The sequence below is a fragment of the Spinacia oleracea genome, chromosome 4 (genome assembly GCF_020520425.1).
Source record: "Spinacia oleracea cultivar Varoflay chromosome 4, BTI_SOV_V1, whole genome shotgun sequence".
NCBI lineage: Eukaryota > Viridiplantae > Streptophyta > Magnoliopsida > Caryophyllales > Amaranthaceae > Spinacia > Spinacia oleracea.
The window spans coordinates 143,548,863-143,558,076 of record NC_079490.1 but is presented as its reverse complement, the minus strand read 5'-3'; the positions used below and the strand labels follow the sequence as shown (position 1 = coordinate 143,558,076).

The following is a 9,214-nucleotide window of genomic DNA, read 5'->3' as shown; positions in this document are numbered from 1 at the left end:
AATTTGGCTTCGATAAAACTTTTGATACAGATTTAATATTTTTGTGTTAGATTGTCAAACTTTGTGAATTGTGAGTGTTTTGATCCATCGATCTATCATATTTATAGGATGAGCTACCACATTAGTCCTAATTATATTAGTAAACCTAATGCAATTAGAAGTCTATTATACATAAATGATTAGTTAGAGATTATTTTCTTTCGTTATTTCCATGAGAATGTTTTAATTAATGTTTTTGGGTATATATTTGATATATTTATTACATACATTAATATTCAAAGTTTTACATTTGCATATTAAAACGGAGAAGGTAGAAAAAGGTTTTGTACACACTTTATGTACAATAAATTTATTTTTCATCAGACTAATTTTTATCCACATTTTGATAACTTTTAACACGTTTTTATTAACTTTTATATTATAACTTTTTTAATGGATAAATATTTTAGAGGGTTACATAGTTACCTTTATAGTAGTACATTATTAGTGATTTTGAAAGGGATGATTTTTATTAAAGCAAAAAAAATTTATAATTAAAAAATATATAACTTTTATCACTACAAGAAATTGTAATATTAACGACGGGAAATCCCGTCGCGAAAGGCCAATAATCATTGATTAATGACGGGATTTCCTGTCGCGAACCCGTCATAAAAGGGGTCGTCATTAATAGAAAATCCCGTCGTAAAAGACATTTGCGACGGTTATTCCCGTCATTGTTTGGTTGTTAGCCCCGTCGCAAAAGCCTTTTGCGACGGGATTTTTGACACGTCGTAATTAGGTTGTCGTTAAAGATACAAATTTTTGTAGTGTATATTATACCGGGGTAACTTTTAATTTAAACATTTTGACATAACTTAATTATATACACCAACTTTAAATAAGAATTGTGACATAAGTAATACTCCATATAAGTTACACCCTTATAATACTTTGTAAGTTTATCAACTACCATTCTTGATCTCCATCCTAAAAGCAACCCACCACTACGAACATTATAAGACATCAATAAACTAAGGAGTATTAGGTTCTTAATTACCTACGGAGTGGAGTATATCCTTGAAAAACAAAGAAACTTTGTGATTATACAAGCTAGAAAGTGTTAGATATATTACTGTGGGGAGACCGGATAAATCTTTAAGGCACGAGATAACACGCTTTTCTAATAGTATTTTATCGACCCACAAAGGAACAATCGGGTTCACAATTACACTATTGAGATGCAATGAAGAATCAATTGATCTTGTGTGTTCTCACAAAATCAATCCAACAAGAATTTGTGTTTATCACTCAAATGTTTCACTTTCAGGAATAATTTGCAAGAAAATTTCTCAAAAGTATGCAAGTATCATTAATATGTTCACCATATCTTAAATGTATCATAAGTACTCTCTATATAGAGTTATTAACGAAGAGTCACCATTGAAAATAACATCCAAATTACATCCAAAGCAACCGCCACAAAATCGCTCAAAAATCGACATTTAGACATTCGCCCGACGGGCGGGCTTCGCCCAATCGGACGCGCGTACAGCGTTTATTTTCTCAAGAAATTCGTCCGACGGGCGAGCTAATGCAACGCCAAAACCGTTGCAATAGCCCAAATAACTGTTGCATCCCCTTGGAATAAACTCTAAACATTATAGGAAAAATTACTTTTAATAATCCAACCTTTTAGCCATTAGCCAAAATTAATCCAACCTTTTGATTATTTTTGATTAATCCAAGCTTTATACCCCTTTAACCTTTGTTGCTTCAAAAAACTGGTAACCTGCTAAAAAGGTCAAAAATATCCGTTGACCTTTGGTTATTGATTTCCCTCCCAAAAACGTCTTCTTCAATACTCTCTCTCACCCTCCATATTCAATACTCTCTTCATTAACGTCCTTCTACCCACCAGCCATAACTGCTTTCACCATCTTCAACCTACAATAGTACCAGCAAAGTTGACGCACGACTGTACTCGATGACGTCGTCCTCCATTTGAAGAAAAAAGCGAAGAGGCTCTGAAAATCGCATTAAATTACCAAAATTGAGGTAAGTAAAAACCCTAAATTTGATTCTTTGTGATTGATTTGGATTAATTTAGTTGGTTTGCATCTAATTGAACCCTAATTTAGTTCCTGGTAGTCAAAATTTGAATTTTAGCATTGATTATGTAATTTGCTCTAAATAATTTAAAAATTAGGGTATGTGGATTTGCGAATTCAATTCATCAATTTGCGAATTTGTGGATTATCTTTGCCTCATATTGGGTGAATTGATTGTTTATGTTTGAATTGTTCATGTATGAATTTATCGTGTTTGATTATATTGTGTTTGCATTTTTCGTGTTTTAATTTGTCGTGTTTAAATTGATCGTGTTTGAATGATGCTGTGTTTTTGGTGATTGATTCGATGGGCTCTTGTATTATGTTTACATCGTGGATTAATTAGGTAACTCGTGTTTAAATTGACTAGGATGGGTGTTGTGACGTTGAAAATTTGGCATGGTGGGATCTTTAAGACTGTGAATAATGGCCAGTTAGTGTATGAGGGTGGAAAGGGGAAGACTTGTCAAATTGATTCTGATGTTTTGTGTTGGTGGGATTTACTCGATTTAGCAAAGAAATGTGGGAATTATTCCACAATTGAGGGGCTGTGTTATTTGATCCCTGGGCAACCTTTGGGTAATGGGATAAGGAAGGTTTATGATCATGCTCAAGTGTTGGAAATGACTGAGTTAGCTCTAAAGATGAGGTGCACTGAGGTTTATGTGAATCATGGGGTTGCACTTCCAGAGATGCATAAAAAAGTAGAGAAGTTGCAGCCTAGAAGGGCCCCACATCCACCTCAGCTAGATTCTGTTAGATGTAGTCCCAGGAACTGTGTGTCAAGTGCTGCATCATCCCAACAGAAAAGCACAGAAAAAGCCAAAAAAACACTATCCACCCACAAAGATGCTTCCCTCCCTTTGACTGGTCCCACAGAAACTCGAGACCCTATGTTCAACCATGAATCTGTCCTTGAGAAAAGCAACAATAAAGTGCAAGAAAAACCCATCCAACCACTTCATTCCTCTACCATTCCTGATCCAAAACCAAACCAGAAAAAAACTAGGACTAAACTTTCTAAAACACAACCATTCTCATCTCCTATTGAATCTGAAGAGAACTTCCTGAATGATTATGAATGGGAAGATCCTAGACCTAATAGCCCTGTGGACCTGAATGCTAATTACTACAACAGTGATACTGAGGATGATGATGCAGATCCTATCTATGACCCTTATATTGACAAGGGTAAGGCAGTAACAGTTGATAAGGGTGGTGATTGTGATGGTGATGTTGATGGTGATCAATTCTGTGATGAGTTCAGTGATGAGTTCAGTGAGGATGCAGGGGATTCTAACCCAGATCTAGATGAAGAAGAGCCTGAAGAACAACTTGAAGATGCTGCTTACCAGTCAGACTGCAGTGATGATGAGTACAGGAGTGCTAGAGAAAAAGTGAAGGAGTGCAATCAGAGGTTAGTTGATTTAGCTCTGCAAGTACAGAGAGATATTGAAGGAAAAGGAATTATTGTTCCCACTAATGATGTACCAGAAGTAGATGGTGATGGTGATGGTTGTATTAGTGAGTACGAAGAGAGTGATGATGATGTACACACTCCTCCTGATTCAGGTGATGAGGAGCTGAGTTTTAGGGATAGGAAGAAAAAGAGAGGTGTTTTAGTTGGTGCTGATACAGACTTCAACACATTTAAGTGGTCTGTTGGACAAAGATTTCCTGACAGAAAAGCTTTTAAGGATGCAGTGGCCATGTATGGTGTGCTACAAGGTAGAAACATATACTTTGTTGTGAGTGACAGAAATAGGCAGCAGAGGTTAGGTGTAAAGTGTGTGAAAGGGTGTCCATTTTATGTGTATGCATCTTGGGATTCCAGAAGAGCAATTCTTGTGGTTAGAAGAGTTATAGGTGAGCATAGTTGTAATAGGAATATGAAGAAGAATAGGCAATTGATGGCAAACTGGGTAGCTCAACAGTTCCTTGAAGTGTTCAAGGCGAGACCGCACTGGCCAGCCAGAGAAATAATGGAGTCAGTAAGGAGGGCCTTTAAGGTCTTGATTAGTAGGAATCTTGCTTATAAAATCAAGTATGCAGCCCATAAGATGCTACATGGATCAATGCATGAGCATTACAAGAAGGTTGGTGGTTACATTGAAGCTTTGAAGTCGACAAGCCCGGGAACAGATATTGAATTGGTCACAGATCCAACCAAACAAACTGTTCCACCTGTTTTCCAGAGGCTATTCACATGTTTTGAAGGGCTGCAAAAGGGGTGGAAATTGGGATGCAGAAAGGTGATATGTATCGATGCTTGTTTTTTGAAAACTTTCCTAGGTGGTCAGTTGTTGGTTGCTGTTGGTCGAGATGGGAACGATCAGATGTATCCAATTGCCTGGGCAGTTGCTGAGGGTGAGAACAACAATTCCTGGGAATGGTTCATGATCAAGCTTCAAAAGTGTTTAGACCTAGATGATGGTGAAGGCATTGCTGTGATTTCAGATGAACATGGTGTAAGTAATCGTGCAGTTAATGTTTTTATGTTATGTTTTGACTAAATATAACTACTGTGATGACTACATATGTAATAACAATGTCTATTTTGTGTGTGTGTGATGCATGATGACAGGCTATAATCAATGCTGTGGCTTCAGTTCTCCCCAAGGCGGAACACCGACATTGTGCGAGGCATATTTTTGCTCACTGGCACAAATCATTCAAAGGGGATCAAATGAAGCTGCTATTTTGGAAAATAGCAAAGGCATACAACCTAGCTGATTTCAATGATGCAGTAGAGGAGATGAATGCCATTAATGAGGAAGCCGTCACTGCATTCAAGTCTTACAACCCTAAGCTATTCTGTAGAGCTTACTTGGACATCTCTATGAAGACTGATGCAATCACAAGCAATATGGCAGAAACATTCAATGGCTATATCATTAATGCTAGGACTAAGCATTTGATATACATGTTGGAGGACATCAGGATTTCCTTGATGCAGAGGCTGGTTGTCAAGCGGCAAGCGATGCAGAAATCAACTTCTACAGTGTGCCAAAGAATTCAGGTGAAGCTTGATCAGGAGAAGACCAAAGCTGCCAATTGTGATGTGATTCCATCAACTGACACTTTGTTCAATGTCAACTACTATTTGGATCAGTTGGTAGTTGACTTGGAAGCAAAGACATGCAGTTGTAGAAAGTGGAACATGCTCGGTTATCCTTGCTGCCATGCCGTTGCGTGCATATACTTCCTCAACAAAGAAGCTGAAGATTTTGTAGAAGATTGCTATAAAAGGGAAACATACACTACAAGAAAAAGGCAAATTTCCGACCGCCAAAAATAGTCGCAAAAAGAGCGTTTTTGGTCGGAAAAAAGTTACCGACTAAAAATAGTCGGAAAAGGGTTGTCGGTGATGTTCTGGTCGGAATTTGGCAAAATTCCGACTAAAAAGTAGTCGGAAAAAACTTACGACTACTTTTCCGACTATAAATAGTCGGAAAATTACCGACCACTACATTAGTCGGAAAATTAACGACTACTACTTCAGTCGGAATATTACCGACTAAAAAAGTGGTAGGTAATTTTCCGACTAAAAGTTGTAGTCGGAATATTAACGACTACTTTTCTAGTCGGTAATTTCCGACCACTTTGTTGGTCGACAATTTTCCGACTAAAATAGTAGTCGCTAAAATAATTTTTAAAAATAAAAAAAAAGCTGAAACCAGTAACTTGAATGTCCAGTTACTGGTTTTCAGTTTGACAATTCCGATTTCACACCGAACAAAAATGCAGATTTGTCAAAACAAATAAAAATAACAATCAAAACAACTTTTCATATTATTAACCCACAAAGAAAATGAAACCCAAACTTATATATTCAAGAGTTATTACAACAATACTTGTACCAACAAGTTAGATCTAATAGAGTCGAAAAAATTATAATACTTAATCTAATCTAAAACGAAAATTACAAAACAAGATTTTGCTCCTCACTCCAAATATTTGCTTGAGATCTTCCATCCCCTACAACCATGCAAATAAAAATATATTACGAAATATCATATTAAATAAAGAAATTAAATATGAAGAACGAAAATTAAATTAGAAAAACGAAATTAGTTTAAAAACGGAAATAAAAAAACGAAAATTAAATTCAAAAACGAAAATCAAAAAATTAAAATAAGAAAATTAAATAAGAAAAACGAAATCAGATAAAAAAAAGGAAAAAAAAAACGAAAACTAAATAAGAAAAACGAATCATTTTCATAAACGAAAATCAAATTTAAAAACTAAATCGAATTCAATAACGAAAATAAAATTTAAGAAAACGAGATCAGATTAACAAAACGAAAAGCAAATTTGAGACGAAAATCAAATTTGAAACGAAAAACAAATTAAAATTAAACAAGAAATCAAAATCAAATCTTAACTCAAATTAAATCCAAAAAAATACAAATTTCATGACGAAAATTTGACGAAAAAAGATTAGAAAAACCAAATTAAAAAAAAAAACTCACCAATTTTGATGATCATCTACGGTGTCGATGATGATAAAAGGAGGTTGATGATGAAGGAGATCGGTGAGGTGATGATGATCTGAAGAAGAGAGGATTGGGAGATATACGTTGCATAGAATTAGAAAGGAGAGAGTTGGAAAAGGGGGAAACGACGTGAAGAGGGAGGAGAGAGAGAGAGAGGATATGAGAGTAGGTTAGGGTTTTTGTGGTTGTGTGATGATGCGTGAAATACTGAAATTCTAAAGCCCAAAGCCCAAATCTCTAAAAGAGTACAGTAACGACTACTTTATTTGTTTTAATTAAAAAAAAATCACCGACTACTAAATTAGTCGGTATTTATTGAAATTTCCGACTAACTTAGTAGTCGGTAATAAATTTTATTATTTTTAAAATAATACCGACTACTAAATTAGTCGGTATTCATTGAAATTTCCGACTAATTTAGTAGTCGGTAATAACTTTTAATATTTAGAAAAATGTTGGAATTTTTTTTGGGCCGATATTTTATCGACTACTTTTTTAGTCGTTAAATTAACGACCAACATCAAAGTAGTCGGTAAAACTCTATTTTAACGACCAACTTCAAAGTAGTCGGTAAATTCCGACTACATTAGGTAGTCGGTAAAATTATTTGGTCGGTAAAAGTAGTCGGTAAGTTTTTTTGAAAATTTGTTTTGGTCAACTTTATTCACGACTACTAAGTAGTCGTAGTTTACCTGTAAAGTAGTCGTAAATTACCGACCACAAAATGTTAGTCGGTAAAAATTGAATTTAACGACTACCTATTATTTAGTCGGTAAAATTTAATTTTAGCGACTACTTTTTATACGGTCGGAAATTTCGGTCGTAAAATCACCGCTTCTTGTAGTGATACTTGAAGGCCTATGCAGGTAACCCTTGTTTATTTTCCAATCATGTAATCATACTCATAGTTAGGCGAGTAATCGTGTTTGCTAGTTGACACTTAGGCACGTAATCGTGTTTGGTATGTGACACTTAGGCAAGTAATCGTGTTTGCTAGTTGATACTTAGGAAAGTAATCGTGTTTGCAAGTTGATAATTATGCTTTGTTATTTTCAGGTTCAATACCACCCATAGATGGTGAAAGGTATTGGCCGAGGGTAGAGTATGGTTTAGATCCCCCTCCCATCAAAATTGGGCCAGGGAGGCCTAGAGTAAACAGGAGAAAGGATCCAATGGAGGATCCCAAGAAGCCGGGAACCTTGAAAAGAACCGGCATGGAAATGACATGTAGTATATGTCATGTTAAAGGCCACAACAAAAGATGGTGCCCCAACAAAGACACTGCCTCTGCCCCAACTGAACCACCACCAAAGAGGTCTAGAGGTAGACCAAGGAAGGATGGGCAACCTCCTATCTCTCACTCACAAGTGGCACAATCATCAACTGCTCACCACAATGCAACTGCACAACCCACCCAACTTGGACGAGGCGGTAGGATGTGCAGAGGTGGAGCAGGTTCAAGGGGAGGGAGGACAACATCAAGGGGGGGGGGGGGGAGGACAACATCAGGTAGAGGATCAAGGGGAGGCAGGGCACCTTCAGGAAGAGGAAGGGGAAGAGACCAAGTGAGTTTTCAGTTTCATTGTTGTACTCGGGTTTTGCATTTACCATTTGTGATGACTTTTGTTCTGAAATGGTTGGTTCTGTTCAGATATTTATCTGAATTTTGCTTTCTGAAATGGTTGGTTCTGTCCAGGTTCCAATTGGTGTTGGGGTGTATTTTGCACCAGATGGTTCAGCACACACCAATGTGAGTGTTTAGTTGTTTATGGTCCTTTTTCTGTTTGTTGCAATTCAGGGATACATTGTGATGACCTGGTGTGTTTTTTGTTGCAGCAAGGTGGCAGTTCTAGGCATGTCAATGACCAAGCAAGCCAATCAAGCCAAGTCTCTACACTGCACCAAGCAACTCAATAGCAACTTCAACAAAAAAAAAATTTGGTTTCCAGTAGAACTGTTTATGTATGTCATTAGACAGTAGCAAAATAGTGGTGTTTATGCATTTTCAGTTTACGTATCCACTAAGTCGTATTTTGGATTTTGTCAACATTGTCCCATATAACATTGTCCCGTATATTATGCCTTGTTTTGAATTGTATTGATGATAATGATTCTCAAATATATAAGGGAAATGTGTTTGAAACTGATATTATTGTGTAAACAAGTTGTAGCTTCATTGATGCAATTTCAATACATTACATGTTAAAATCTAGTAAACTTCTACAAAGCTACTAAAACCCCGAGTTTTCCATAACTCCTGCATTCCAACAAAACGCAAACCAATTCACCAACTACCAACTACTTCAAATACATAAGTAGGATGCAAAAAAACACCCAAGAACATAACAAGGCCATGGAGAAATTCTTCTCATTTCTAGAGGTCTTCATAAGCTCAACGCGCGTGTGGCAAAGCTCGATTTTCAGTTCCTGATTCTCCTCCTCCAGATTCTTTTTCTTCCCCTTTAACTTTTTGTTTTTCTCTGCCATCAAGTGTTGTTGTTGCTCCATCTCCAACATCTTTATTTCAAGCTCTTCATGCTGATTATGATCACTTATCCATCTGAAAAAAATACATTTCGTGTTCTACTCCAATCCAATTCGAATGTCAACTAGTTAATATCCCAATTT

At 36.4% G+C, this 9,214-nt stretch overlaps 2 long non-coding RNA genes across 2 annotated transcripts; one reads left to right on the top strand and one right to left on the bottom strand.

Annotated features, from left to right (window-relative positions):
• Positions 1–5,858: 5,858 nt before the first annotated feature.
• On the bottom strand, positions 5,859–8,074 carry LOC130459610 (uncharacterized). The gene is made up of 2 exons (XR_008919124.1): positions 6,563–8,074; positions 5,859–6,068 (listed from the first exon to the last, which is right to left on the bottom strand). It is a non-coding gene; the product is annotated as an uncharacterized lncRNA (long non-coding RNA).
• Positions 8,075–8,077: 3 nt separating this feature from the next.
• On the top strand, positions 8,078–8,695 carry LOC110778654 (uncharacterized). Its single transcript, XR_008919125.1, has 3 exons — positions 8,078–8,151; positions 8,283–8,336; positions 8,423–8,695. It is a non-coding gene; the product is annotated as an uncharacterized lncRNA (long non-coding RNA).
• The last annotated feature ends 519 nt before the right edge of the window (positions 8,696–9,214 follow it).